General features: G+C 49.0%; 1 protein-coding gene across 1 annotated transcript in view; it reads right to left on the reverse strand.

Moving 5' to 3' along the window:
• Window positions 1-7,708, reverse strand: part of LOC118379258 (protein PALS2-like) — a 48,241-nt gene extending 40,533 nt beyond the window's left edge. Inside the window, exons 1-2 of the mRNA XM_052512080.1 lie at window positions 7,381-7,708; window positions 839-938 (exon numbers count right to left, since the gene is read on the reverse strand). The gene's annotated coding sequence lies outside the window, so the exon portion shown is untranslated. The remainder of the gene's footprint in view (window positions 1-838; window positions 939-7,380) is intronic.
• Window positions 7,709-8,213: the final 505 nt, after the last annotated feature.

An 8,213-nucleotide genomic window follows, 5' to 3' on the forward strand; every position in this document is an offset into this window, starting at 1 on the left:
GTCCAGACAGAGGAGAGTACATACTGCCTAACCAACCCCACTGTCCAGACAGAGGAGAGTACAAACTGCCCTAACCAACCCCACTGTCCAGACAGACAGAGGAGAGTACAAACTGCCCTAACCAACCCCACTGTCCAGACAGAGGAGAGTACAGGCCCTACTGTACATACCCTAACCAACCCCCCAGACAGGAGAGTACAAACTGCCCTAATAACCTAGTGTCCAGACAGAGGAGAGTACATACTGCCTAACCAACCCCAGTGTCCAGACAGAGGAGAGTACATACTGCCCTAACCAACCCCACTGTCCAGACAGAGGAGAGTAACTGCCTAACCAACCCCACTGTCCAGACAGAGGAGAGTACATACTGCCCTAACCAACCCCACTGTCCAGACAGAGGAGAGTACAAACTGGCCTAACCAACCCCACTGTCCAGACAGAGGAGAGTACATACTGCCCTAACCAACCCTAGTGTCCAGACAGAGGAGAGTACAAACTGGCCTAACCAACCCCACTGTCCAGACAGAGGAGAGTACATACTGCCCTAACCAACCCCACTGTCCAGACAGAGGAGAGTACAAACTGGCCTAATCAAACACGCTGTGGCTGGGTTGTCTAGAAAGATGGACACACCACACACACACAGCAGAAAAGACATTACCACAACAGACACATTGTTGTCCCTCTTCACACCTTAGTTACTCAGACATCATCATGAATGGAGCATTGTTTCAAACATAGATTCATGTTTAACCAATCAGTGTTAAAAATAAAAAGGTGGACGTACCTGACAGAAGAATGGAAGTAGTAAAGTAGGAAGTGAACCTCTGACACTCACCTGTGAATTGTGCTCCAATGCAGCGCAGCGACTGAAAGCCCTACTCCCAGTACACACCAGTCATCTGGTGCCCTGCCTGCCTGTGGCAACACAGAAGAACCTGAAAAGGAACACAGGGAGACAACACCTTGTTATTACCCAATGCCCAATCATACGGGATTGCTTTCCAACTTAAATACCTTCAGAGTGACTCATCTGAAATAGCAGCGTTGACCTTTAAAGGACAATAGTCCAACCATTTCAGTCTTGCCGTAGACAACATGCTGTAATGTTCAACAGTTTCCATTTGGTCAGATCACTGCCACTCCAGAGGGCTTTCATTCCTCACTCTTAGTGTGTGCTTTCTGATTGGACAAAGAACGTCATGTGGTCATACCGGTCTGGGGAGGGGGAAGAGACTGAAAAGCATTAATCGCATTATGTTGATTAGCCTAGAGGTCAAGAGTGCAAGTAGTCAACTCCAGAGCTGAAGTCCCTGGTATCACTGTGTGGCCTATATTTGTCAGGTTGGTTTTCATCACCACCGGGATCAGGAGCATTGAAAGCGTTCAACATTCAAACGGTCCAGATTCTCTACCCAGGTCTTCTCCCTGAGGTGTGTGTACTTAACACACTCCACCTAGTGGGTTCCCACATGAAAGAAATACTATAGTGTATACTATGGTAGGAATACTGTAGTATTCACTGTAGTGTTGCAAAAACACTACTAGGCTTGGGCGATATACCGGGCTATTTCGAAATATCGACAGTATGATTTTCAATACCGTTTAAAAAATGACTTATTTTAGGGTTGGGGGCACCCCCGCGCGCCGGACATACACTCACCCCCGCACGCCGGACATACACTCACCCCCGCACGCCGGACATACACTCACCCCCGCACGCCGGACATACACTCACCCCCGCACATACACTCACCCCCACACATACACTCACCCCCCCACATACATTCACCCCCCATACATACATACATACATGGACATACATACACCCCAGCACATACATACACCCCCGCACATACATACACCCCAGCACATACATACATTCACCCCCCACATACATACACTCACCCCGCACATACATACATTCACCCCGCACATACATACATTCACCCCCGCACATACATACACTCACCCCCGCACATACATACATTCACCCCCGCACATACATACATTCACCCCCGCACGCTGGACATACATTCACCCCCCCATACATACATACATACACCCCCGCACATACATACATTCACCCCCGCACATACATACATTCACCCCCGCACACTGGACATACATTCACCCCCGCACACTGGACATACATTCACCCCCGCACATACATTCACCCCCACACATACCTCACCTCCCACACATACATTCACCCACGCTGGACATACATACATTCACCCCCGCACCCTGGACATACATTCACACCCCCGCACACTGGACATACATTCACCCCCCGCACGCTGGACATACATTCACCCCCACACGCTGGACATACATACACCCCCGCACGCTGGACATACATTCACCCCCGCACATACATACATTCACCCCCGCACGCTGGACATACATTCACCCCCCCGCTGGACACATTCACCCCCACACACTGGACATACATTACTGGACATACATTCACCCCCGCACGCTGGACATACATTCACCCCCGCACGCTGGACATACATTCACCCCCCCACGCTGGACATACATTCACCCCCCCACATACACTGGACATACATTCACCCCCACCACGCTGGACATACATTCACCCCACACCCTGGACATACATTCACCCCGCACCCTGGACATACATTCACCCCACCCTGGACATACATTCACCCCCACACGCTGGACATACATTCATTCACCTGGACATACATTCACCCCCACCCTGGACATACATTCACCCCCGCACCCTGGACATACATTCACCCCCGCACGCTGGACATACATTCACCCCCACACCCTGGACATACATTCACCCCCACACCCTGGACATACATTCACCCCGCACGCTGGACATACATTCACCCCCGCACGCTGGACATACATTCACCCCGCACGCTGGACATACATTCACCCCACACATACACTGGACATACATTCACCCCACACGCTGGACATACATTCACCCCCGCACGCTGGACATACATTCACCCCCGCACGCTGGACATACATTCACCCCCGCACGCTGGACATACATTCACCCCCGCACGCTGGACATACATTCACCCCCTGGCACGCTGGACATACATTCACCCCCGCACGCTGGACATACATTCACCCCCCCCCGCACGCTGGACATACATTCACCCCCGCACGCTGGACATACATTCACCCCCGCACGCTGGACATACATTCACCCCCGCACGCTGGACATACATTCACCCCGCACCCTGGACATACATTCACCCCGCACCCTGGACATACATTCACCCCCGCACCCTGGACATACATTCACCCCCGCACCCTGGACATACATTCACCCCCGCACCTGGACATACATTCACCCCGCACCCTGGACATACATTCACCCTGGACCATTCACCCTGGACATACATTCACCCCAAACCCTGGACATACATTCACCCTGGACATACATTCCCCCACCGCTGGACATACATTCACCCCCGCACACTGGACTGAGGGTGATTGCCTGCACCACTGCTTATAACTATAACTAACTACAAGAAATCTGTGTCAAATAAACCCCTGTTTACTATAGTAAACAGTACAGAATCAATATGACGGTATGAAAAACATTAATATATACTGTAGTGTTTACAGTTTACTATAGTATAAATACCGTAGTACATTTTTATTATATAGAAACAGTAATTACTGTAGTGTTTTGCAGACTGTTGTATACTGTAGTATTTCCTTAAGTGTTTTTGGGGACATTACTGTATGTAGTATTTACTGAAGTGTTTTTGTTTATCTTTGAGACAGAAGTGGGGAGCTTTCTCCTTGAGGAAAAATACTGAAGAATAAAGGAGCAGAACCTGTAGATAGGTAGGACTGGGTTCTGAACGGGGACTTCAGAGCTTCTGCTCTTTTCTATAACCATAGGGAACACATTGTATGGTTTGTACTTGTCATGTAGGTTTCTGACTTACGGGTGGCACAAATTGTGATATGGGGGAGGGGGAATGGACAGGGTATATGCAAATTAAAAACTGTAGTATTTACTAGTGTTTTTTTGTGTGGATAATACCTTAATATGTATTATAGCATTGTACACTATACTACACAATTCTATACTAAGTACTACACATGATCGAGGGAATTGTACTACTACAGTATGTAGTATACTAAGTTTTACTACAGAATTCTATAGTAAGTACTATAGTATTACATAGTAAACTGTAGTATTTTTTTTATGTGGGTTTAAAATTAGAGCACTGGATGGGTTTAAGCATGAATTTGAGAGGGGATTATATCCACCATATTCCTTAAAGCTAGAATCCTTAGTTGCTACATTAATTTGTTGACTTCTAAATTAATGCTATATACACATTGATTCTTGAAGAATATAGGCTAACTTATGTTTCATGAGCTTAGTTCAACTGCTGTACCCCATCAGAACACAAAATATGAACTCCAATGTTTGTAAACAATGGAAATGGAAACACTGTATAGTCTCAAAACATGGTAATACCTATAATGTTGATATCACGGATGGTCAGTCTTTGCATCCATAGCTCTGTCTATGCATTTGAGAGTGGTCACATTTATCCAGGTACTTCTCTCAGCTTCTGAACAAACCCGAGGCGGGGTGGGCCACTTTGGTATTGTTTCAACTGAGGACTCCAGGTTCACACCAGTCCATTCCTTTTCAAATAATGTATGTGAGGGGAGTGAATGAGTGCAGTACACACTGACTACACACTTCAGAGGGAATCAGAATTCACACCCTGGTGGTCTCCCAAATAGCACCCTTTGCCATTTGGGAGACAACCAGGGTGTGATACACACCGCTGCTCTCGCCAGCAGCATTCCCACAGATTCTCTGGCTGAAATTCTCTGGATTCAGGGACCAACACCGTCAAGGAAACCCTCCCAGCCAGGGACCAGGGGGAAAGGACCAGCCAGCGTCCCAGCCAGGGACCAGGGGGAAAGGACCAGACCAGCGTCCCAGCCAGGGACCAGGGGAAAGGACCAGACCAGCGTCCCAGCCAGGGACCAGGACCAGACCAGGTCCCAGCCAGGGACCAGGGGGAAAGGACCAGACCAGCGTCCCAGCCAGGGACCAGGGGGGGGCCAGCGTCCCAAGGACCAGGGAGAAAGGACCACCAGCGTCCCAGCCAGGGACCAGCCAGGGTCCCAGCCAGGGGGGAAAGGACCAGACCAGCGTCCCAGCCAGGGACCAGGGAGAAAGGACCAGACCAGCGTCCCAGCCAGGGACCAGGGAGAAAGGACCAGACCAGCGTCCCAGCCAGGGACCAGGGAGAAAGGACCAGACCAGCGTCCCAGCCAGGGACCAGGGAGAAAGGACCAGACCAGCGTCCCAGCCAGGGACCAGGGAGAAAGGACCAGACCAGCGTCCCAGCCAGGGACCAGGGAGAAAGGACCAGACCAGCGTCCCAGCCAGGGACCAGGGAGAAAGGACCAGACCAGCGTCCCAGCCAGGGACCAGGGGGAAAGGACCAGACCAGCGTCCCAGCCAGGGACCAGGGGGAAAGGACCAGACCAGCGTCCCAGCCAGGGACCAGGGGGAAAGGACCAGACCAGCGTCCCAGCCAGGGACCAGGGAGAAAGGACCAGACCAGCGTCCCAGCCAGGGACCAGGGAGAAAGGACAGACCAGCGTCCCAGCCAGGGACCAGGGGGAAAGGACCAGACCAGCGTCCCAGCCAGGGACCAGGGGGAAAGGACCAGACCAGCGTCCCAGCCAGGGACCATGAGGAAGGGACGCAGCCAGAGACCAGGTGGAAGGGACCAGGTGGAAGGGTTCAAGCCAGGGACCATGGGGAAGGCAGAACTCTTATTTTCAATGACTGCCTAGGAACAGTGGTTAACTGCCTGTTCAGGGGCAGAACGACAGATTTGTAGCTTGTCAGCTCAGGGATATGAACTTCCGGTTACTAGTCCAACGCTCTAACCACTAGGCTACCCTGCCGCCCCATATAATAAGTAGCAGGCTACAGGGATGAATGGGGTTCACTGTCAGACCAGAGGCTTATCCAGGAGAGTGCTTCAGTGTAATGTTACAGACCATTTAAATAGAAAAGTATGCTTTCCTATCTGAAGGATCGCACTACTGTACTCCATTGAATAAGCCACCCGTCTGCCCCCTGGACCCGCCCCCTGGACCGCCCCCTCAGCTTTACGGACACCATTTCATAAGGCTTTTTAAAGATGAAAGATGTTTATAGCTCAACCTCAGACACAAACAAGGATTTGAACACTACCACAGGAATGAAGAACAAAAAAACACTAATTACAGGAAGAGGTCCAAATTCGGCATGAACATTTCTGGTCTGTGTTTTACTGTTGATCCAAAACAGATCACGTCTCCCAAATAAAAGGCATTAAAAAGAAAAGGACATCCGTCCCACCTGGAACCCTTTCCCTGTACAGTGACGCCACGTTTGACCAGGCCACCTAGTGTACTATGTTGTGAATTTGGGTATCATTTGGGACACCGCCGAGTTCTGGTATGCTAAATGACAAATGTTGTTAGATGGGACAATCTGTTTTATCATTCATTGTGGCAATGGAAACGTACAAGTCATGGTGAAATGATGGGCTCATTGTGTGAGCAAGCCGGCACTGACAGAATAACGTTATAGGGTAACTAACTACACATAGCCAACTAAAAAAGGCCGATCCGTGCAAAGCAAGACATTCGACTACTCTCTCCATTGTTGACACTAAAGTGTTCTTTCTCAATGTGTCTAACATGTCTGACTCTTACAGCTCAACACGTGGAACCTTCCAGAAAGCCAACACATATCTCACAAACACACGAGTTACACTCCAAATAACACATTTGGGGGACACACCTCGTTACAGTAAGGCACAGACACACTATCAGCTAGCTTCCCGTGCGGGGTGCGGAACACGTGCAGACATTTTTGGTTTCGCGTTCGGCGGAGACCGAGCAGATGAGGTCGCATGGGACACATTCCTAGTGGTTTGCTAACTTTATTACTAAACTGTCCCGTTAGATATCAAGCAAATACAACCACTTTTATGGTCAATTAACAGCGGAGAATTTGGCACAATTCCACGCCATAACTTGTGGCAAAACAATCTAACTGGATATCTGGCTCAGCTAGCCAACTAGTTAAAACCTAGTCTAGAAATATGCTCTTTGTTAGGTTAGCAATGGTAGCTAGCGTGTTATTATTAGCTTGCTAGCAATCAACTGAGTCCCAGCCTGACTGGATCCAGCTAGTGTTAGCTAGCTAGCGAGTGTTTCCACACTGGTGAGTGGATTGCTAACCTGACTTGCGTTTCGCTATTTGAACCCTTTTTCGTGGCACTAAGCCCCTCATGCGGTTTCGAAGAAGATTGTCGTAAAAAAAAAATGTATGACTTTTACCTGACGTTCTCCGTGTCCTTCAGTCAGACTTTCAAGTCTCCATAGATTCCCTGCACCCCAGACGAGGCTACTTTTCCTTGCGCGCAACAGTCGACTCCTGTCCTGGAGACATGCCGCCGAATGACGCTTGATCTCGAAGTCCACTTTAGAGACGAGGAGCGAGTTAATGTAGTTCCCACCCACTCGTTTAACGTAGTACAGATATCGGCGTGAGAACTTCAGACTTGCTCTTTTCTCTTCATATAGTTTTCAATAGCAGTAATTATAGATTCTGCATTTGACATCGACTATGATCATCTGGGTCTCCTGCGCTCCACAAACCGTTTTAACCCATACATAACATCTCAAATGGCACCCTATATAGTAATGCCCACTATGGGTCCTGGTCAAAAGTAGAGCACTATATAGGGAATAGGTTGCCATTTGGTACGTAAAGGCCCTATGTTAGTTACACAACATGACTAGCCACTGTTACACATTCATACTCCTTGTGAAATAAATAAGCATTAAACACCAGAGACAGCAGTAGCCTATTTATTCAGTACAGCCAAAGACATTACATATGACCTGGCATGATTATCTGGCCGTCAACATAAAGAATCCTACTGTATGTCTACATCTCAAATTGGCACCCTATTCCATACATAGTGCACTACTGAGCCCTGGTCAAAAGTAGTCCACAATATAGAGAACAGGGTGCCAATTTGGGACAGATCCTCGTATTACATTTGAGCATTCTAGAACAATGAACCCATTCGTATGCAAGGACTGTTCTATCTTCTAAAACAGGACATAGTCCCAAGTGGTACCCTACCAGGCGATAAATAGTGCAC

Source organism: Oncorhynchus keta, unplaced genomic scaffold, assembly GCF_023373465.1.
Source record: "Oncorhynchus keta strain PuntledgeMale-10-30-2019 unplaced genomic scaffold, Oket_V2 Un_contig_7986_pilon_pilon, whole genome shotgun sequence".
NCBI lineage: Eukaryota > Metazoa > Chordata > Actinopteri > Salmoniformes > Salmonidae > Oncorhynchus > Oncorhynchus keta.